Genomic DNA, 25,611 nt, shown 5'->3' on the forward strand with positions numbered 1-25,611 from the left:
TCTCAAGTACCATATTAACATGTGGCAAAAAACATCAATTGTAAGAAACTTTGCATTTTCAGCCGTTCTATTGAATCACCCAAACGCGTATACAGTATATCATTACAAAAATAATAAACAATCATTGAGAAAATGAAATATTCGCGAAGCAGCGAACTTAAATACAAAGGATAGTTGTAGTTAGTTTATTGTATTTTCATCCCACGAAATCTTAAAAGTAATGTTTGGAAAACCCCAAACTAAGAAGTATAACATCGCTATGCTACTCAATGATTAATTATTCGATTTTCTGATAAAACAATTAGACAGATTTATACAGTATTTCTACTTAAATGACCAAGGTATATTTTACATAACAAAAATAAAACTAAAAAACTAACCCTCTCCCCATACTCAACTTCATATTACCGTTTTGGAGTATTTGAAAACTTGTTCCTATAAGTTGTTTTAGACTTCTGATCAACATTTCACAAAACTTATGATTATGATAGTTATTTACTCAGTATTTGTTTGATGTTTATTAATACGGAGGAACTCCTCAACATTTTGAACAAACTATATTTTCTTTGCATTATGAGACATTGAACTATAAAATACAGTGGTCCTGAATCTTTTGATTGCCGTATGGAATTCGGTGATAGCTTTAAGAAAAATTACCTCAAGTTAATTAGTAAGGGTAGGTGACAACAGACATAACAACAAAAACATATATTTTGCTTGGTTTCCATGTTGAGCTGGAAGTCCATTCAAGTGTAAAACGACTATCGAATATAGGATTTCCTGCGTATTGGCAAATATTTATTTACGTATTTCTTTAGCAATGTAGAGGTGTTTTATATCATTTTTCTTCATTGCCTTATGTCATTGAAGTCTATCGTATCTTGTTTATGGGTGCTACATTCAACTAAAACGTTTTAACGTTGCAATATTTTAGCAATACAAAAGGACATATAACAAATAAAAATCCGGTGAGAATTTGATTCTATGATACGTTTGCAATGAATTTAACCCAATTTCTGCTTTACTATCCACTGACTTCCACAAGCAATGCTGTAGAGCTGCTGTTGTATGTTAGAGCTTTTTCAAAATGACGGTTTTCGTGACGCAGCGAGTTGCACCGAGGTAATAGGTGCAAATTATGTAATCGATAGAGCAACCACCATCGCCAATCGCCATGCCATCGGGTAATGGGGGCCTGATGGACGGTGGATAAGTGAAATTATCCCAGGGCCGAAATTGGACAACGGCTTAGGTGTTTTTAATGACGGCTCATCAGGGTTTGAACGAACGCTCTGCGGTTATTGGCAATTGCTGTTATAAATATATAAACACTCGGTGCTTTCAATGCATCCATTAAGCCTCATTTGCAGTTTGAATTATGTAAATGTATTCATAATCTAAACAAATGGCCCAAGTTTCATTACTGTATTGCTTATTTAAAACGGATCCTCAAATGCGAGCATTTGTTGTTATTTTGGTTGTAGAAAAGATGTTTTACGGTATTTCAACAAATTTAATTATATTAACGAATGTAGTTGGTGTTAAATTGTTAAAGTTGTGAAATACATTTATGCAGCAATACAATTTCGTAAGGTATACATGTGTGCAAAATTTTAACTGTTGAGATATATCTAGCCACAAGGACACGTGGAATATTTCAAAGTTGGGAAAAGTAACATGTTTTAGGAGTCTTCTTTTAAGTCATTAGAGATAACTCTTAGAGTGTTTTGTGGCTGATTTCAGACGAAGTAAATTTTAGTCGAAAAACTCAGACAAAACGTAAAAGAAAAACAAAAACTTAAAAAAAGAAAAAGAAGAGTTAAGTATTAATTTACCAATGAATAATATTGCATGGTAATATAAGATGCACTAAGAAAAAGATAAACGCTGCCTACTCAACACTTACTTTAAAAAGCATCTTAAAATCAACATTTAAATATACATTATACAGGAAGAATAAAAAGTCAAGACCCCCCCTCTAATATGTTTCCAAGTAAATATACAGAGATATCCTTTTGGTGGTCATGCAATCTTAGCAGGAAGTTTCATTTTATGATTTTGAAATTTTTGAGTGTCAAATGGGGGGATTTGGGGGGTAACTCAAATATTTTAAATGTAAAACCCCTTCAAGTGACACCTCATTTTAAAGTGTTTACAAAAACTTACAGAATGGTGAAAACCAGAGTTCGCTATCTCTTCTCTATCCAAAATGGTAGCCAATATTACCATTACGAACCAATTTTACCATTGATTTTCTACAACATTTGACGGGCAACCATTTTGGATGGAGAAGAGATAGCGACCTCTAGTTTTCACCATTCTTTAAGTTTTTGTAAACACTTCAAAATGTGTCACTTGAAGGGGGTTTACATTTAAAATATATGAGTTACCCCCCAAATCCCCCCTTTTGGGGGGACACTCAAAAATTTCAAAATCATAAAATGAAACTTCCTGCTAAGATTACACGACCACCAAAAGGATATCTCTGTATATTTACTTGGAAAAATATTAGAGGGGGGGGGTCTTGACTTTTTATTCACCCTGTATAATACAAAACAATTATGAATTTCCTTCGCTCCGCAATCACGACTCAACATTTCACATCTTACCTCATCTTAATTATTTTAATAATAACCTTTTTTACTTTAACCTCCGGAATATATGTTTATGAACAGTAATACAGGTTTTTGGTACTTTAACATTTGGACTGTCCCTGAATTACTAGCGTATTTTAGTTGTATTTCGGTACAGTTGTAACTCTCGAGTTTCTAGTCCAGAAACAATTTGTAACTACGCAGCCATATAACTCAGGTCACACCTCTCGTTAAATAGGAATATTTCACTTTCGCTGGCCGCCATTGATAACCATCGTGACGCCATTAAAAAGATAAGGATCTATTAGGTGAAGGAAACCGGCCAAAGCTTAACAAGTATTTAATTGTGATTTAATAAACTCGAAGATGATTAGTTCCCGTCCGATACCTTCCCAAATAGTAGCGACAATAGTATACAAATTATAGCCGTGTGCTCATTAGCAATAAACCGCTATGTATATTCATGAGCGCGCCCATTTACAGCTGATTGTATCGTTTGTCAGCTGATGATCATGCAGTAGTGCCAACCTAGAACGATGAAACCGACCAATCATGAGATATGTAACAAAGTGTAAATGGAGTGAGAATTTAAAAATAGTTGTTTTTACTTGCATTTTATCCACTCAATTGACGAACACCAGCTAGATGAAATGTAACATAATAGTTTATCAGATTTTAAAATATATTTTTGCATGGTTTTTTTCTGTGGTAACTACCAAAACAATAAATATAACTTAATAACATGTACTAAAAGGGTCGTAATCACGCACAAACCGATTGTTTACTGCTTTACACATTGGAATACAAACATTTTATAACGACTTGAATAAAATGAATACTGCTGAGATATGTGAATTCACTCTTGGTCGAACCAACGGTATATGATTTAATAACCACGACATGTTTTCGCCACATCTCCACGTCATTGAACATGCATACATTGATATCGTAATGATATCCACTTAATTGGTAATGTTAGTATGCGTTCGTCATATATTTAATCTTTAGTGTTATCTAATAGTTTGAACTTGCACTGCTAATGAAGACGAACTATTTTTTCGTCAGAAGTATTTACCTCAATAAACATAAACGAAAGTTGTACGTTTGATACCTCTTTGTGGTCCAACGTACGTCCGAGATCTATACGTCCGAGATCTATACGTCCGAGATCTATACGTCCGAGATCTATACGTCCGAGATCTATACGTCCGAGATCTATACGTCCGAGATCTATACGTCCGAGATATATACGTCCGAGATCTATACGTCCGAGATCTCTGCTACGCCGATCATTCTCCCACACGAGCTGTCTCTGAAACGAGTTTTGATCAACGTCCATTTGTGTCGAGATCAAGTTGGTTTTGGATTTTCGCCCACAATCGTTAGCGATGGCAATCGTGGGTTTTGTCGCGCCGTTAAAGTCCTTGTATATTTCCCTTGAAATTCAGATGTTGGCTTTTATGGAAGCCGTTGAGCTACCGGACCTAAGTTATTGGTCGTTCGGGCCTCGACGGTGCTATGAATAAATTTCTTTATCAACTTGACACGCGATTTAACATTAATTAACAATACCGAAATCTACATTCATATGTGAAGGGTACATAAAATGACAAGAATAGGAACGCGGACGGTTTTAAATTATGTCTGTGTAAATGTATTCATAACATAACTTTATTTGTCCACTTACTGTATTAAGTATGTATATGCACTAATGGTTTAACTTAACATGCCTTAGCTCTTACAATTTTCTTTGGGTTTTTAAAGAAATGTTTACCATTCATGCAGGTTATGAATTGATAGCTTTTGTTATTCATTAACATCAGCTAAAATATTTGTTATTTTAAGATTTATGATAAATATGGCTGTTGTGAGTAGAAATAGAATATAACATGTAATGTAAATACGTTAACGGAGTAGTTGGAGAAGAATTGGTCAATGATTTTTTCTCTCTACTGTTACCTACATCTATCTAGGACACATCAAAATCCCTAATCTACACCGGGGTTTCCCAACAAGAACTCGCTCGACAGACATTAGATTTGAGTTTTCTTTTGAAGCCCGTATACATTACATAATATGACCCATAACAAGTATTATTGTGAAATTGACAGAAGGTTATGTATAAGGATGGCGCCTCGCGTAGACCAGGGCAGGACCCGGGAGATAGCCTGGCCATGCATGCTAACAAGGGGCTGAGGTCGTTTGTCTTAGTTAAGGGTTTTGTCGAGGTGTCCAAGAGAATTAAGACCGTTCCACAATGGGTACTTGGACCTCGTGATCGGATCACCACCACCTCCATCGTCGTCGCTACGGCGCGGACATAGCGGCGCGGGCGTACCAGCTGCCCAACTGCCCAACTGCCCAGACACTGATGACCGTTGTATTGAATATCAAGGGTATGTTCAATATGTAGCAAATACAGCTTGTGATGTATTTCAAAACTCTGGTTAACTCCGGCAGTTAAAACAAGTATTCTCGTATTTATACCTTTAAACACCAGATTGATCACATGAGTATATGAATGGCTTGGATTTAGATAAGCCCACTATGAATGAATATTTAATACATTTAGATGGTGGTACAGTAGTTCAATTGCAACAATTTGACCTGCCCTGATCCGGGGCCTAGGGCGGGTCATAAACTAGTAGTTCGATTGCGACAAGACGGCTAAATCATAGATCTCTAGAAATTGTAAAGGGGATTGTAGTGTGCAAAAATTGCAGCGAACCAAAATATTCTTTGCGCCATACTACACTGTTTTAATGGACTTTCCACACATGGATTTGATCTGTTAACAGCTGTTTGTTGCTTGCTTAGTCAAATTAGATTCCATTACGTACCTCAGTATTGTAATGATATTTCACCGGACACCAGCTAATTATAATTGGCAATGAGTGGTTCTAAACGAGAACATAACCTGTCTTAGGGCCGCTTTCCCCAAATCTAGTTTAACTTAACCTCAGTTAACTTTAAACGACGGGTTGAACTTAGGATGGCTTTCCCCACTATTTGATCATGAAAGTTTAGTTTAACCTAGCTTTTCTTTGCAAGCAACTGAGTTGGCAACACTGAACCACCATTTCGTCTGAAATATTAGTTGATTAACTCCACTTTGACATCATCTGTAATTTATATTTTCGTGTTTTGGTTATTTTTATTTAGATTTTGTCACTCCCTCCAATTGTTGACATTAAAAAGAAACATATTTTCAGGCTACTGATAATGTATAAGCTTTTCTTGTTTTTAAGTTCAAACTTATTACCTACGCATAAAATACCTGCAATAATTACAATCATGGGCGAATGAAATGTTGGGAAAGACGCAAATTAAAGTTTGTACATTACAAATTTAGAGGCTATCCTTTGTAATGTAATGCCGTTGATAGGCCAACTTGTTGGACTATAATAATACAGTACTAGTTGTTGAGAATTGAATAAAAAAATTTTATCAGGAAATTACCAACGCCATAAAATTACACATATAAGTTAACTTAAGCATTTTGAAAGGTTATAGTCCTTACACTCATTTTTTGTCTCATAACATTGCATAAACTTAAATTACTTCTAAGACACATTTGCCGTTCTTTATTGTGTTTTAAATCTACAAAAATATCAGTGAGGGCCTATACCATTTACTAAATATTTTGTAATGTAAGAATCCGGTTGAATTGAAATAAACCCAATAAATTTAAGCTACTTATGACCAAACTGTACAAATACTTTGCTGTGGACGAGGTAGCTTATCGCGTGTAACTTATACAACTACAACAGAAAAAATAAGTTAGGCCTTCACTAACTTACACATTTATAACATAACTCCATTATATGTAACCTTATATCCCTAGACTCGCAATAGTCATGAATTATGTACATAGGTTCTGGTTCGCTATTTCTTTTTCCAGTCCATTTTATATTAGGTTATGTTGAACAAACGTCAAACAAGGATTTGAGTTTAAACGGCCCACTTAGAAGTGTTAACTTAAACCTAGTTTAAACGGAGAAATTATTTTGGGGAAAGTGAATTTAAGGTTAAACTAGAGTTTAAACCACGATCAAAGTCAAACTAGATTTGGGGATAGCGGCCCTTAGATGTTATGAGGAGTGATTTTTAAGACCCTTAGTCGGTGGGGATATACAAATTTGTAACGGATTTGTACAGTTAATTTATTGGTAGGTTAGTTTTGAGTAGTACGGCGAAAAATCGTCAAATCAATCGTCAATCGTCCAAAATATCGCACGTCAATCGGCCAAAATGTGTTTCTTACACCTATTTTCAGGATGAGTGACGTAATACAGTATTTTTTAAATGGGGCTTCAGAATGAGTTCGACGTTGAAGTATTTCGTGCCAGCTATAGTGATTATTAAGCTATTATCAATTGTTGTATCCACTATGTGTATGCCAATAATCATTACATAGCCTATATTACCGGTAATTGTTATTTAACCAACCTAAATCCTATTTTATTAATTTTGTACTATAGCTGTTGCACTTATTTACTCCAAAATAGATGAAAGTCTCTTATTTCTAGAAGCTATAATGAAGAAGAACGTGAACCATGGACATTGCAACCACGTTATCACGTTTCTTATAGATTTTTAATTTCAAATATTTAGATCTATATTTGAAAATAATCATCAATGTTGCATACTCATTTTGTTAATATATTCACTATTAGATTAAAGAGAATTAAATATTAGAAGATATTTTAAATCATTTAAAAGTGTTTTGTCTATTTGAATAGAATCCGGTAGAAATCCACAATACGTAATGTAATAAGGTAATGTTGAAACCATTAACGATTTTGGCACTGTTCATGAAAATATAATTAAAAGACTCTAAAACAATTGGTTGTTTAAAACTAACTAGTTTACTACCAAAGCAATGATAGCCTATTTTCTTTTTATAATTAAAAACATTGCATTTCTGGAGTATTTGAAAGACGTTTTGAGACATGTTATCTGTCACGAGTTACAAAAGACATTCATGTTAAACGGATCATTTCGTTTTTAGCTTGAACTTAAACCACGACGATTATTTTCACTGTCCCTTGATGGATCCACAGTGCGTTGAATATGATGAAATAGTTGATCCTAAGAAAAGATCCATGTTTAATTTAGTACTGACATGTATTTTTAACATTATATATCAACTGAACTAAAGTAACAATGAAATTCGTGTTACAAGTTGCCCAACAAACATATGATGGAGAAGAAGGTAGCCCCACCCAAGTGAACGCTTCTAGGCGACGATTGTCAGGAGCTAAATGGACAACAGCATCCATACATCGGGTAACGACCCAAAGGTGACAAACAGGGTAAACAGGTGAGGAGTAGACATGGAGTAAAGTGTCTAAATGGGAGAGGCCATTAGAACATAACGGATGATGGACTGGAGCTTTGTCGGCTCTTCCTCTGCATATATTACCGAACACGATCACCGGGAAATTACAACCGATCACGAGAGGAAATTAAACTGTTTAAAATAATTGTGTTAAAACGGTCGGGAATTATTGGCGGGTGTGCAATAGGCGACGGGCGATGGATGATAGGCGATGGATGATGGGCGATGGAGTGAGAGACAGTGGCGATTACTGGTATTACTGGAGGAAGAGGGAGGTTACACGTTCCAAACTGGCACGTTTCTCAGTTTGACCTGAAACGTGTCTTTTGACACTTCCGTTCAACAGGCTATGTTGTGTGTTGTTTATATCCAATTGAAGAATTACCGGCGATAGCCTAATATATAACATCTATATGTTTGGTTTCATTTGACAACTTTAATATTGAGTACAAACTGCTCACGTAAAATATACTAGAGAACCATCCCGTATCGTGAACGTGACGACGATGGATGGTTGCCATGTTAGTATATATCGTATCATATTTTAGTTTGCCATCACACGTAGAAAATTTATATTTATTAAATACAATTTCTTTGACGTTTCGTCGTGTCAAGTACTCGACAATATAACCTATCGGCAAGCGGAGCAAAACATACTTTTGAAGTGAAAATAGGAACTTCTTTTCTTTAGACTTCAAAGATACCGACTAGGGGGAACTTAGAGTGGTGAAAAGTGACTTTAAGTGAACTATGCTGAACAGAGTTTTGATCTCTTTGACTAAGGTTTTCACCTTGTAATTGAAAAATATGCGGTTAGTTGAAACACTCAAGTCGACCGACCGATTTACATGGCACAAACACAATTGTTTGTCTATATGATAACTTACACAGTATAGTATATTGATTGTTTCTTAGGTAACGAAATAGTAATTTTCAAACAATACATTTCCACCTTATAGTCAAATATGCATCGTGATGTGACTAATAAGATTTACTCACAGGGTTATCCCAGTTATTGTCCCGGTTTACCACTACGTAAGTTGGTGGTAAAACAGTTTTGACCTATTCTGGTTCAGGATACTTTATATTTTATTTGTCTTGATATATCGGTCAATAAAACACTACTCCTGCGAGGAAAATGTTTTCTACATAAGAAGCAATGCATTCCTTTTGATTAATTGGGCTGGAAATGGCCAATTGAATGACTATATCATTAAATAGCATTGAGACTAACTAGTAATTGTTAGCAGCATTTCTCACTCAATATGAATCCAACATAATCCACGATGCAGTGTCTTACTACAGAAGCCAAACAAGAGGCAAATAAAGGAATGTCTATTCATTAGAACAGATACGATGCGACGGTGGTGAACACGCGCAATCGAACAACACATTTCAAAACGGCTGTCAAATAAAAAAGGTGTAAAGAAAACAGAAGACTAGTTCAATTGGAATATTTAATGGAGGATGCATAGTGAGGCTATCGTTATTCAAACACGACTCTGGAGCCCCGACAGCGGGGCAGAGTCGATTGAAATTCAAATCATAGATGAGTCAAGGTCTGGGACACGGAGGGAATGCGTGGCTCAAGAGAAATGGACTGGAGACGATCATCAGAGACGTTTAAACTATTGACAAACTGCTGTAGAATGGGGTTGGCCATTCAATGTAGTTTTAGTTGAGATAACATATGATATGTAGACATCGGTTGAGTAATGAAACATGCTTATTTTGTTTTTATTAGAGGTGGTTCAAAAAATTTTCTTTTTTCATTTTGTGTATTGCTTCCGGATTACTTCATGAATTGTATACAAGAGGTTAAGTTACCTTTATTCTGTCCAAGTAATCCTTTAAGTCGTCATTAGGGCGGTCGGTTTCGATGTCCAGCTTGACAATGATGCCATCATAGACATCGAAACTGACCGCCCTAATGACGACTTGAAGGATTACTTGGACAGAATAAAGGTAACTTAACCTATTGTATACAATGTATTTTAGTTTAAATACCACACAAGATTTAATAATAGCAAAACATTTATAAAACCCAAAACGTGTACATAGCTTTGTCATTATTACTTATGTAGTTTTACATCACTCACATGTTCTCAGATTTCCGCAGGAGTTCAACTTTGCTTCTTCTGGATGAATCATAGTCATAGGAATCACAGCAGCATCATCATTGGCGCTGATCTTCAGTTTGGCGATGAAGTTAGGGTTAGTAAGTAATGTTTAACCCTTCAAGGTCCAGGGGGTATATTCAACGTTCCACAAAATCCGCAAATCCTGTGGAATGAGTTTATTATTAACAAAATAATCATTATAAACCCCCAATGTGTCTACCCCAAAAATAAATTACTTAATTCTGCCAAATCCTGCAGCAATGAATTCCATGCAAAAAGTACAGAAAACCCTGTTGGTTAAGGTATTTGTAAGGCACCTAGTACCTTATTTTAAACGATGCTAAAATTGTATTATTTCTAAATTGATTAATAGTCAACGCTTATCATTATTCACAACGGAAGAAATATGATTTTACGTTTTGGACAGTGATTTGTCTCCATTTGAAGTGAGGCTTGATCATAAAGATTTGAAATTCATGTAAGATCTTAGTTTTAAATAAGGACATGATTCGATGGAAACAAAGGTCAGTCCACGTGGTTATCTATAGTCAATACCAATCTATTTCCTCAATTATATTGTAATCTCAAGGCTACCTAAAATCAGAACAAGCTCTAAACCAACCACTTTGACGGCGGTCTTTTGAATTGCTGTGGCAATCAAGTGTTATCAAAGGATCTTAGATAAGACCAAATAACTTCACGCCTTCTAATTCGCGATTTCATTTAGATATTCTGCACATATTTTAATACTGACGCGCTAATTTTAATAAATCTTACGATATAAATCAACGGAATATGGCTTTACTGACGAAGAACTTGCGTCATAGTTCAGGTAAATGTGATAGAAATGTACACATTAAATATACAGTGTGGCCCAAAAAAGGTACTCATCTGAACTGCTGCTATAACTTAAATTAGTTTTTAATGGACATCACTCCACAACAATGTTCAGGAATGGTTGAAAAAATGCTAAGACGAATGGAATAAGTGATGGAATAAGTAATAGTGGAAAACATGAATAGCACGTAGCTGGATGATTGCGTAAGTTTGTACAGCTAATAAATAATAATTAACTTCTGTGAAATTACGAATACCTTTTTTTTTGGCCACCCTGTATAATTCGTTTATCATCGTCAAGAACGACACAAGTTGCGTATTATTATTGACTTTTTGATACTGAGGTTTAGTCATTTCATCTATATGCACCAGCTCTGTAGCCAGTATTTTAATATAAAATAACATCGTTAAATAAGCCACGCACAGATTGTGCCGAAGTCTTTGTTACTGTGATAGATTATGTGACATAGAAGATGCATTACTTTACTACGAGTTATCCTTCCAATTTGTCTGTGTTAACAATTTTGCGTATTTGTCATTTAAATTAAATCACACAAGCATATTCTGCTGGCAGCTCAATTACGTTAATTTCAAGCGAGTGGAATTATATAGTTCTATCCAAAAATGCAAAAGGAGAACAAAGTCCGCTTCTGAGGTAAAGGTCATGAACTTGGTAAAGCTTGATTTTTTTGTATTTTTGGTTGCTTTGCAGCGTTTGATACCTAGAAGCATCGGTCCTCCTAATAGATGGATGAAACCCCGGTGTATATATGCTAACAAAGACTAACATGATTCATGCGAGAACTAATTTAAAAAACTACACACCATGCTTGAACGGTTAAAGATATTAATACAAAATAAAGTTGTTTTCACTTTATGTCAAATTTGTATTCTTTCACAGATTTTTTCATTGGAATAAAGTTTTAAGGTTCGCGGGTTCAAATCAGAACAATTACAACAAATATGAAAGCTTGGATACATATAATTTTTAAGTTTTTCCACTAAATTTCACATTCGTATTCTTTTTAACATTGGGATATATTTCTAAGGTTTACGGGGTGAATTCCAAAAGGATAAAATCTTGTTAACACATAATTTTAATGGCATAGTCACGTAAAATAATTTACGCATAGTACAAATAATTAACCTAACATATTTGGCCATTAAAGTATAACAAAATGTTAATTTCATGATAACCCCATATTTTTTGTTTAACTCTATTACTTGAATGGGCTTAACTTAGCTCCATGCGAATGTTGAATAGGGTTTCGGGGTAGGGGCGTTTTTACCCTAAACATATTTCCTTATTTATTACCTTTATTTTTTATCTCATATTTTTTTCTTATATTTTTTTAGCTGTAACAAAAAAATGTTTTAAGAATGTTAATTAAATATATATATATATATATAATTATAATAGCCTATATAATTGGCATAACAATTAGCTTATGAGACAAACAATTCAATGCGATACAATTTAATTAGATTAAATCTTATATTTGATTAGTTGTTTTTTACATAAAACTTGAATTATCATCTCTATTTCTATGTAATTTGATTAAGTATCGATTACAAAAATGTATTTTAAGTTCTGAATGCAATATGTCGTCTTCCGTGTCATAATAACATAGAAAACAAATTAAATGATCAATATTGCCTTCTACGTGTTCTTTTAAACATATTTCAAAATGCATTCTGCTCATTGTAAGCTTTTGTAAGCAATAAAGAATGTTAAGTGGACATTCTAGCAACAAACCTAAGTATTGATTGAGCTAAGGTTATTTATATCGGCTTTATTAAGCTTAAATACACATTCTGATTCTACAGATGTTCAATTTCTATTCACACATTTATGAGCAAAAAATATTATAAATATATACAATATAACGGCCAATGAAGAAGAAATATTTTAATTTGATGAAAACCTTATATTGACATTCCATCGCTCATTATAGTCCGTTTTGGCAGCTCTAGACTGTAGACAACCTACTTTGAGTAGCATAAATGAAGTGTAGTAAATTAAATTGGCGACATTTTAAGGCGCACAACACACATTGGTCTCCACTCCCTAACACAAGTCATAGTCCCCACCCTTCGAACGCGGGCGCCCTTTCACACGAGCGTCATGGTCTTCTACTTTTTGTCGGCCTAAACAATCCTCGAAACGATAATTTGGGAATTTATCGCGCAATAATTCCCTTTTAATGACTAAATCTAACTATTGCCCGCCCGGTTATGAAGAGATAATTCGTTTTTTTATCGGAGGAAAGGTATATTTTAGTTTGTCGGGTTGGCAATCATATTAGCATAGCCGTAAGTCAGCTGGGAGGCCGGCCAAGTTCACTGACCACAACCGGTTCGGCCGACAAAAACTGTTGCCTTTACATTGGAGATGGTTTATACGCATGCGCCGAGGGAGGGGGCAGCCTGGTCCGAATTTGTGTCGGCTAAATCTTCCCTTCCCAAGATGGAGTGGTTTATGAGCGAAAAAGAACGAACACGAGAGATGACTTAGGAGGATGTAGACTCTTTTGTGTTGGAGATATTTCGCCAATGTGTTTTGTTGCTGATCGAGGAACAAACAAACATCATCTAATGAAAGGGTCAATGACCTAACCGTTGATCTATAGTTTTACTTTCATGTCCAAAGAAACCTGTGAACATCAAACATAATACTTAGCAACGATACAGTAACAGTATTGCTAAGAGAATTATAAAAAATTAAATTTAGTATTTCCATCGCAAAGTCGACAAAAATGTAACGGAATTGGAGGGTGAAAATTATTAAACTCGTCGGAAAGAACAATACAGAACTCCTCGCAAGGAATACAAATTTAAGTTGTTTGAAACCTCGAGGTAGACCAATTTGTGGTTACAACGATTTTTACAGGCAACACTTAGTGTCAAGTTCCCAATAAACTTTCTCGTAATAGTTACAAAACGATAATAATACAAAATATAAGCGTTACTACTCAATTTATCATTCGTCAATATTTCAAAACACCCAATACAGTTACAATACTATTTAAAATATTTCTCAAGGAATTAATTTAAACATTCATTTAACACTAAAGCCCAAATGTGTCGGTCATAAAAAGTTCGTTACGTAAAATAATTATATTCAGGTTGTCCATTTGGTACACCAGAGTAACGAATTCAATAGGTTTTTTTTATACTTTAATTAATATCTCCATGTTCAGACGTCAGATACATGGATTCATCAGTTGAATTTGCTTCAATTCTTACTGTGATGTCTGGGCTCTATAACAAGGCGGCCAGTACAACACCATGAGTACAATCTTTATTTGTTGATCACCTGACAATAGAGCCATTAAACCCGGTACCTTACTACAGAATACTCGCAGGTACCTACGGTACACAGTATATACGACTTTTTAAACTTCGACCGCAATTGTTTATAAACAAATAACTTGCAGTAAAAAGGTAAAAAGCGCCTAGTACGATGGTTCTAGAAGAAAATAAAAGCAGGAGAAAATTAATTTAAATAAACTTAGACAACTACCAATACATTGTAATTACTTTGTTACAATTCCTTAGTTATATCAATTTTATCAACTAAGTTATTATTTTATAGGACTGTAAAAACAGGCTTTTAAGAAGGCTTTTACAGTTACAGTATAAATTAATAAGTATAGATTAGCATTTTTTATGAAGAGGATGAGCACAAATTTTCTGCGGCTCGGCTTTGGTTTTGACGTCTACAAAATGGCTTTAGGTTCACATGTCCTTTCCCAAGGTCTGCCAACCTAGACCTGTAGTGTACGGGATACAAATTAGAATTGCGACCAAGCCAAACATGTGCCTTCCCAAACCCAGCCAGTGATTCTTTGGTTATTAAAAAGAAACTTGATGAAAACCCCCTAAAACCGAAAATTGAGATAAGATTAGTTGATAGTGGAAAGTTTATTGTTGATTTCCCCGTGTAGTTTGGTTAGGATATGAAATTCTTACACAAGATAGACACATTTTATTTTGTAGGCAGAAGTTTTACCAATATTCTTTATACACGAATCAAACGCAAATAATAACTGTATCTAAGGGTAGTTCCAGACCAAGGACATCCAGCAGACGCGAGAGTTGACGAAGAGGTCCTGGCCGCCGGTATATATATAGGCTTAGGCCCCAACGACCTTTAAACTGGATTTATTTTCACAGGACACGCGGCCAGGACTTCATTACTCCTGCTTGTAAGATAAGCCGCATGTAACTCAGATGATTATCTCTAGAAGCCTGGTAAATCGATCTGACTCTGAGGTATCTGCTGACAATAGCTTCGTCGTAAATAGATTACACTACCTTGTAAATATTAGATGTGGTCGACGGTCGTCTTAAGGTACAAAGTACATGTTCGAGTCAATGCTTGATGCGGCAAAGTCAGCTTGACCATTTCCATATAATTCTGTGTAAAAAGTAAATGATAGCGTCGTCTCTTTAACAAACATATACGATTGAAGTGGCAAAAATTACCTATCTTTTCTGGGTCACCGGAAAACTACCCCCCAAGCAGGTTCCTTCGTCATATTGACGTCAGAGACCGGGGGGGGGGGGCAGTTTTCCAGTCACGGACACTCAAATTTAGTTGTAAAACAGTTCTAATCTAACCTAACCTAACCAACCAAACTTGCTGTAACATTTTGAAAATCTGTTTTATATTCATCACATGCCTTTTCTATTATCCAACGGAATTACTTGAATTAAAATTAAAATTACATACCATGATTTGTCTAGGGAGGGTAGTATTCCAGTCGCGGACACGGCTTCCATATTGGTTAGTTAGCAGATTTTGTGACGTCACGTTTCACCTGGGGGGGTAGTTTTCCGGGGGATAGAATTCCGCATCCCCTCTTTTCTGTTCTAAATTTACTAAAGGTTACTAAGAAACAGCGCACCAACTTGTTTTGTCTAGTGTATACATGAGCATTAACGTATTTTTGTTTTCAGGTGTTTTGGATTTCCATATGGGGATTATGGGTAAGTCATACCCACTTATTTGTTTAATTAATTGATTTGGGTTTGTTCTTAGCTTTACTAACAAGCAGTCATTGAAGGATTTATAACAGTAGATGTTACAAATTTCCAATAACAATTTTAGTTTTTATTAAAGTGGAAGTAAATGTAGGTATTAGATAACTATTTTAAATATTAAATATTTTTTACTATACATAAATATGTATTAGATCATAAAACTGTGAACACCTATATACTAGATTCGTACACAGTGTGTATGAAGGTAAATCAGAAATAATAATCCAATCGCTCACAGACCTGCTTATTTTACATTGTATATATATAACCTAATTGTTATTTTGTTTGTGTATTGTGATCAGATAAATATATTGTACAGATAAATCATTTATATTAATCTGAAAACAGATCGGTGCTTATAGGCATTTAACACCACCAAGCATCGCATAGTATATGCCACATCATGTATTCCCTGTGCAATTCCACAGTGCATGTCAGAAGTGATGTTTGACGTCTTCTAATTACATTTCCCCTTTTTTTCTGGTAAAATGTTTATAAAATCTTTGTTTGAGAACATGAAATTAAGAATTGTTTAATTTCCCCCGTTTCTCATAATAATTTGGTATTATTAAAATAGAGTTTGGTTTATAATGGTTTAAATACCTGCATTCAGTAATCCAAACTGCTGCTTGTAGCAACTGTAGTTTCGGCTCACTAGGATCTTCAGGCCGTACAAGGTGTCGTTATTTACCTCCGTATATGAAAGCAGTTGTTGGTGCGGCCAAATCCCGCCTTGGGCATAAATGGCCATGGGAGTGAGTGAGTATATGAAGGTCGTCATTTAAAATATAAGTACATAAAACACACACAAACACGCACATTGATTGAACCTTTAACATTTAAAAACTACCGAGTACTCGACACCTCGCTCGAGTACTCGAGTACCGAATAACGACACCTTGTACGGCCTGAAGATGGTTCCTAGTGAACCGAAACTATAGTTGCCACAAGCAGTATGGATAACTGAATGCAGGTATATAAACCATTATAAACATTCAAACGTAATCCGGAGGCTAACAACTCTTGAAAATGAGAATTTTGTTCTTAATGATATGACATTGATGCCTGTAATAAGATGTATTCCGTAAATGAAGATTTTCATTAGAAACGTTTTATCAAGATGTTAAGATTAAAAAATTCTGTTCACGAGAACACTTTATATGAAACCCTAAAATTGGATGTATGATTCAACATGTGTTGTTCAAATATAGATTCGCTTCATGTGACTTAAAAAGATTATAATACTTTATTATATTAGCACTTGCAGTTTATAGGGGGTTTATTATTTTTTATATTCATATTTATTTTTTATCATATCATAAGCCATAAAAATTATTGCGAAAAATGTTTGCTACTTAAACCAAGTGTTTAAGTATACACTTTTAAAACATAAGCAGGTCTGTCCATAAAATGTTACTAATAGTGACCCTGACATAGAACACGTCCTGTTTGTTATTAAATTATTTTAAATTGTGCAATGAATACGTGCTTAATGGTTTAAAACTAAAAGTATCAATTTAAGAAGAAAAAGAAAAGTAGACCCGACGGGTGACGATGGGCGCATAGTATTGATTTAGTCATTAGCAAGACATAAGCACAGTCATTATGACTCCACAGAGAATATTTTTATCTCAACACTTTACTAAATAACAATCACATTAGCTGTAGTCTTCATAAAAAGATATAGAAGATAAGCTCTCGTATTGTTAATGCTTTAGGCGAGAAAACGTCGCATCTGTGATTAACTAAACATCTCACTAACGTATTGTTGATTTACTTTGACACAAATTAGGACTTTGCACTAAAGATCAGCTGTTAAACATGAACCGATTATTTGAATTTGATAGTAATTTAACCAATTTAAACATTTAAAGCGTTAAATATTTCAAAATCATCACTTACTACCTCGTTTTGAATATCATTAGCGGCTGTACTCGTTGATTAGTTTTAACGGAGATTATTGACAGAAATGTCATAAAAGTGCAGAATAGAGATAATGTTTGGTTTAATTCTAACTAAACAGATGAATATGTTTCTGTTTATAAGTATATAACTTATAAATTTTTTATTGTAGATTAACAGATTGCTGATTATTGCACATGTCAGCGGGTACAAAGATGTTTACTGCTTCCTTTAGGTAAGCTAATAAATGACCAATCCACGTAACATCTGAAAGGGATGTAGGAAAATGATTGTTTATGGCCTATTGGCAGTTTTTGGCTATCTAGGCCCCTGTTCACTAAAGAAAATATGCTTGGATTTATTGCTAATGATCTTTGTAAATGTTTTATCACTGACATTTTTTGTTCTCCGTTTGCCAGGTACACTATTCTGATACAATAATCACTCTACCCTTTCTATTCTTACACCCTTATCTAAAACCTATGAATTCATTACAGTTATTGATTAAAAATAATTTAGATCAACAGAAAACCTTGAGCCCCCTTGGCCCTGTCTTACTACCTATGTAATATGTTTGATGACGTTGATACATTTAAAAAATTTTCCAAAAATAACAAAATGAAAATGAAAAAGGAGAACAAAGTCTGCTTCTGAGGTATAGGTCATAAAGCTTGGCATAACTTGATTTTTTTGTATTTTTGGTTACTTTTCAGCGTTGGATACCTAGAAGCATCCTGACCTCCTAATAGATTAATGAAACCTGAATATATGCTAACATAGACTAACATGATTCCTGCGAGAACTAATTTATAAACAACTTTTAACCCTGCTTATTTACTTTTGAAGATATTAATTTAAAAAAAAATCTTTCCTTGTTACATATATGATTCTTATTCTTATAACTTATTTTAACTACATTAAATCTTAAAGGTTCTCGGGTTAAATTCCAAACAAATACCATAATATGACACATTAAATATTTACGTATATTTTTATAGGCACAATCAAAATAAACAAATTTCCGAAAAATACGAATAATTTTCTGATTATTTTTACAAAATAGTGGTCATTCAAGAAGAAAAGAATTGTAGTTTCATGATAAACCAGTGTAAAATCTTGAAAACGTTAAGTATTTTAATATCATAATTCACTAACTGATTTGGAACATATTCGTGGTTATAATAATATGTACTAAATGATACGTTTTAACGGAGATTAAAGACAATGTCATAACAGTTCAAAATCTGTATTGGAAGCCAAAATCTTATAAATAGACAGATCGCTGATTATTAAAAGTGTCAACTAGAGCCAACGATGTTAAAAGCTTCGTTTATGTCAACTATCTAGCACCATATAACACATACACATTACATCCGAAAGAGATGCAGCAAGAACACATATATAACTATGTGCTCTAGACATAAAATTATTGTTTACTCTCCAGGCCTTTAGGGAAATGAACAGTTTGTTAGTATTTAGAAACCCATTTACTAATCAAAATATTCTAGGAACTATTGGTAGTATAATGTTTTTGTTGTAAAAAAAAACGCAGAGTATAACATGAAAACTATTAAGGAACGTTCTTAATTCAATATAAGTGAGTTTGTGAATTTAAGTACACCAATGCGTAAAGAAGTTTACAGTTGGTTCTGTCATTTTCATCGTTCCATTACAGTTATTCTTCTTATCTGTAATTTTAAACTGCTATTGGTAGTTTAATGGATGTTTCATGTGCCTAAGTCATCATTGGAGTCACTGTATTTTTTATTAATGATGTGTGTGTTCCCATACAGAACTATACTTTCAATACGTTTATGTTGTTTGTGACTTTCAATTTTGTTCTTCTACACCATGAGCAGGTTTAACATAGTTTGTACGTGTAATTGAAGGATACTGTATAAAGCGTAATCTATACAATCCGTAGCATTTTCTTTTATATTTCCTTCTAAACTTAAAACCCGAGCAGATTTTATAACGTCTTAGTATGGATTTGAAAATATTTTCAACTAGAACGTCACGATAACATCAGGTTATATTACAGATACAGTATTGAACGGAAGACGGAACCCATACTCTCCGAAGGTTCGAATTGAACAAAGCATCGAAAAACGGCGGTCTCTGTTTTAATAAACGGCGTCGTGTAGTGGTGTAGTGCCGTTAGAGTAAGCAACATGTGTAAGATGTCGTCTAATGTCCTTATAACTTGGAGAAGGTCGGGCGCAGCTGTCTCCTGATTAAAGGCTCCAGGGGGTGTAGTACTCCACAATAAGTCGTCCCCGCCCCTTTCTTAATCCGAAAGTAAAACAATAAAACATGCCATCCGCGAGGGAAGGGTGCGAACATCTCAGTACTTTAGTCTAATGACGCCTCCCCCTCAAAACACCCCTTACGCCGAGTCTGGAACCCGGATTTATTCGTAGGATGTTTTCCTTTCGAGGGCTTTTAATAAATGAATCCGGCTGGAGGGTTAGGAATGGTGAAGTTTTAGGATTACGGTTGTCTTCACTCTATTTAAAGATAACTCATTGAACTCAGAGTACTCGTGGTCTGACAACACCAATTAGGTCAGTGTACCGATTGGAGGAAAGAATGGAATAATTAGTTATTTTAGAAAGAAACCCCACACGTTATTCCGAAGAAGCGTAGAGAGAAAATTACTTACTATGCTGAAAAAATATTGCAGCTCTCATAGAGAATCAGTATTGTGATTATGACTAGAGATACAACTTGTGTTTCATTCTCCTAACGTTTTGTTTTTTTAATATATATTGTATTGTTTGGTTTTAATTATTCTTTTAATTCCGTAAAAGTAATGTTTCATTAATCAGTTAAATAATACGTAATTTTTTAAACATTAAAGGTTGTATAAAAAAAAATGTATATAAAAGAAATCATAAGACCCATTATTGCATTCAAATTTATTCCGTCCATAAAAATTCACACAAAATTTATTCAAGATTAAGAAAATGACAAGTATAGGTTGGGATAGTTTCTTATATTTATTTCTAATCCCTCAATAAAAGTCAGTAAGATCTCGTACTCAATGAGAAAAAAATATATTTTGGACATCGTCAATTTATGTTAGTCTATCCTACTGAGAAGTATTTCATTAATGCCATAATAAATTCACGAACGCTTCTTAGCCATTACTTTGATTTTGACAAATACAAAAGTAGTTTGAATTTGGAAGTTTTTTTTAAGTAAAACCTCCACTTTCGTCTTGGCATTTATTCTGTTATTAGTAAGTTGTCATTCTAGTCATTCTGGTGATTCAGGTCATAATAACCAGACCTCTCAACATGTGTAACTGACATTTTGTATCTCTTTTATTTCCATTAGATCGGAACCTCAATTATTGTAATTTTAAGATTAGATTAAATGCTCAATAGCAGTAGATGATCGGAGACGGTCTTTCTAAATCGATTTTATACAGAGGTGCGTTTTTATTGTTTCAAGGGGTGCGAAGGGTGACTTCATCGTGCCAGAAAGACCTTAGGGAAAGGGTGCTTCGTAAGGGGAACCCTCTGTATTCATGGCGCCTTCATCTCCCTCTGATTTCTTCATCAAAATGTTTATCTACAGGACCTTCCCGCTAAGGATGATTTTTGTTGGATAATCAAACCCGCTGTGCAACAGCATCTATGTTGCCCTAGTCCATAAACAAAAGGATAGAAATTTCAAAAAAAGTTATTTATATAATAATTGTGCAAGATAATTATTTTGAATTTTTTAATAGTCGAGTTTAAAACATTTACAACTTCCTTCGATATTCTCCATCTTAAAATATCAATGTATTTACTACTTTCAATATTGTGTTCGAGTTAAAAAACTGCATATAGGTATTTAAATTTTTACTTTTAATTTTGTGTTAGGCAACACTTTTTAATCTCGGATGATCTGACTCCTCAAGATATTAGTAGTCTAAAACTAGTTACAATTGCTATTGACTATGATCCATCTATGTATATTTTCAATTGTAAAAAAGTCCTTCATACAGATTTTGAGGATTTTAATAAGTTTCGTAATAAACGAAATATCAACCGGAAAAGTTAATTTGTTAGCAATAAGCATAATGTAATTATTCCAATAAATTATGAGCTTCATGGTGAATCATTATTTTAAAACTAGTATCCCATTAGAAGTATTAAATACAAGTGATAAATGATTTTTTCCGAACTCTTAATGTTGTCATTTTAGCAAAGGTTTAATGCAATTTAAAATAAATCCAAACTCGAGAAATACTCGAATCTTTAATGTTGAAAGACAAATATTTTCTTAAAAAAATGTTATACCTTGTCCTTTTCCATAAGCGAATTTGTCTTTAATAACAACTTTACCCCTACATGGATAAAACAAACCGCGTAGGTGTTTGTTGAGATTTGGGAAACGACACAAAAGCGATTTTGAAATACTGGTTAGAGTTTGTCGTATGGGGATGGGAGGGTTGAATCGATGTTGGCCGGGTCGTACTGTAGATCATCGCCCGGGGTTGTGCAGCCCCCCTCGGCCCCCCTCAGCCCCCCTACATTAACTTGTGCTGCCACCTAGAGTCTTGTAGCGGTATCGTATATGAGCTACTGACCATCGATATACTTCGCCCTCCATAGGGGTGATAATAGTACCACTCTCCACTAACGACAATTTAACAAGTTATCTGTAAATGTGAAATATGTTAATCGTATCTCCTTCGGCTAAAAAACTCTTGTCGGAGTGCAGATGCCAAACTCTCTCGCAATACCTTTCAATCTGGAACTATATACAACAGTACAAGGAACGACCGCCGGACAACAACAATGTACACCATTTCTTCGGTTTTAGCCCGTTTTTTCGCTATAAAAATATAAAGCCCCTAGATTATTGTCAGGTGATACTGTTTTCGGTGTCGTCGATTAGTTTTGAGCCTAAAGATGGAATTTGAAAGGTATTCAACATCAGAGTGAATATTTAGTTAAAACGTTGGTCGTTATAAAAACCAGGATCGGGTGACAGTTTTTTGAGGTATTTTAACATTTTATTTATTTTTTATAATACATTTAGAATGTTATGTTATAAATAACGTAGATTGCTTGACAAAATAGAGTAAACGTTTGGTTAACTCCTGCTTTTAATCATAAATATCAGTTGACGATCTGTTAAAAATAGATTGTCTTTTTCGAAATTAAATGATAAGTCTTCAGTGAATTGTAGGGACATCGATACCGTCACAATACCTTTGCTCTCACATCAGCTCGGTAGAAAATAGAGGTTTTTTTCGTACATCTCTGATCGTTGTTGGGTAATATTTTCCCTGCTGGATTTTGTTGGTTAACGTTTTGTATTTCATATAAGTATAATTACGCTCGAATGTCACTACCTCCGTGATCTTCTTTGCACTACTACGTACACGCCCTGTTGTATGTGTTGTGTACATGTGTACCTCTCATGTGGTGTTGTGTACAGTGTTTCACACACACAACACTACAACGGCCACAACTAACACCTCCCCCCTCCCGCCAACCATCATACTGCACTGCACTGCACTACATACGTCATCCATCATGCACTTGTGCCTGCATCATGCATAACTTCCTCCTTAGCTTTACTGGCCGTTGACATGGAAATGTTCGCCGGTTGTTTTAATCAGATCGCAACTCGTATTTCCGTATGCGATTTTAGTTAGCGTTGCTGGGCGTTGGCGTGCATGCTTTGTTGATTACTGATTGTTGACAGGTGTTATCGGTTGGCTATTAGTTGAGTGTTTACTTTGTCCCTGACATATGCTTTCAAATCGTGGTTTGTTTGTATTTACTTTGACCCGAGTAAAATGTAATTAGTTACCACAGATCACGTGTTGATTGAGTTGTATTGCTTTTCATCAACTGTATTTGCATTCGTTGTGATAAAATACACCGAAGTTTACACGTAAATGATCGCGCGTGTGTCAAGGTAATGTTTATATTTTAGTACTTAGTACTTCATCTCTTGAGCGTGAAGTGGATCTTTTCGAAGCTCTAGTTTATTGACCTGGAGTATTGAGTGAAGGACAAAAAGTATTTTTGCAAGTGTGATCTATTATATTTATCGTTGCACTGTGGATTCTGTAAGATAACTACTATACAAAATTAAATTTTGTACAACAACATAGAAAGTCCAAGCTATCACTGAAACTATAATATTTACAATGCAATACAAATATCATAAAAACATCTACCCTCCAAGACATGAAATAAAGTTGAATCTGTTTCAAGTAACGTATTAAAACACGCAAACAGTCACTTTACCTTTATAAATTTCACTAATAATGTATCGGCTATATCGCGATAAAATCAAAAACTCTCAGTTGGTATTTCTAGATTCATCTAAACTGTATTTTCCTCCCTAACAAAATAGTTGTTACATTATCACTCTTATTACATCAGTACCAGCACACAAAAAAGTTCAAAAATCATATTCCTGTAGCTCGAATCCAACGAAATCTGAGGTGAGTAATGATTAGTTCAGTTACACATCTTCCTGGAAGTTCGTACACATCAGTTCGATGATGCTACACTAATATATATATTCCGAATGTAAATTTAACTTTTACTGCGTTATTTAAAAGATGTATGTCCCAACCAAAATTATAATATTTTAAAATAAAAGTTCTCATTATAACAGTCCGTAAAAGATGATAGAAGTACGTTTATGTTGTGGAAAACGGCATAATACTGGACTTAAAATTATATCGTTTTAATGTTTATTCAATTTTGTATCTATAAAATCTATAATTTTCCGTTAGATTGAACCCATATTAGAATCACGACATTAGATCGATTCAAAACTAGATGATCTAATGCTATGACTAATTGACTACAACTTGAGTTTTACACAGTGAAATGTATATTATTAAGAATTCAAATATATAGCTTGTTTTTATATATGGACTTACCCTCCTTCTGTACATTTACCTATCCATTTTTAGGAGCTCCAAACTGAAAGACATCTCTTAAATTCCAGCATCTACCATCGCAAACTTGCTCAGTATGACTTGGGCACATAAGATTTAGGACTTAAGATATATTCGTCAGGGTAAAACAAGGTCTCCTATTTGAATTCAGCAGTATGTGACATGCAGCAACGTCAGTAGGGTATGCTTTGTTCAACCTGGTTTTCACCGATTTGGGCTTTCATCATTTGGCTGTCAAGTTAAAATTCCAATTCATAACGCAGATTAAGAGTCGCTAACTATCGTTAATGAACTTGGCTTGTGTCTCCCTGGTAATAGGCTTTTGTTCTAATTTGTATATAAGAAATGTTATTGGCTTTATAATAAACCACCCTTTAAGTCGTAACATATTTTGACTTTTCATGCTGTGTTGTAAAGGTCATTAAACGGGAGTACTAAGTACCTATTTGTATCAGAGTCTCTCGCAAACCAATGAGAGGCTTCTTACAGTTGTTTCCCACCCTCACTTTGCTAGGTCGCTCCTAACTCTCGTGTCTCAGTCCTTTTCGTTTGTACAACGTCTAAATCACGCCCAACCGAGCGGAAAGGAAATTAAAGAAGTAAAAGATTACTTTTTGCATTAGCAATTCAACAAGCGACTAAGGGTGATGTACTCCCTCGGTAAATATTCCGAATTCAGGATTTTCATAACCGGTAGATAAATCTGTAGAGGCGAGAGATACGACGAGGCGTTGCTTTAAGCCGCCGTAACTCAGAATAAATAAGGCGTTCATTCGTTATAGTTTGCATGTATTACGGTAGGGCGCTGCGTGTGTGTCCGCTGGTTCAAGACCGTGAGACTTATGT

Source organism: Macrosteles quadrilineatus, unplaced genomic scaffold (genome assembly GCF_028750875.1).
Source record: "Macrosteles quadrilineatus isolate MER2022 unplaced genomic scaffold, UCM_ALF_1.0 Scaffold_7__1_contigs__length_78375512, whole genome shotgun sequence".
In the NCBI taxonomy this organism is placed as follows: Eukaryota; Metazoa; Arthropoda; class Insecta; order Hemiptera; family Cicadellidae; genus Macrosteles; species Macrosteles quadrilineatus.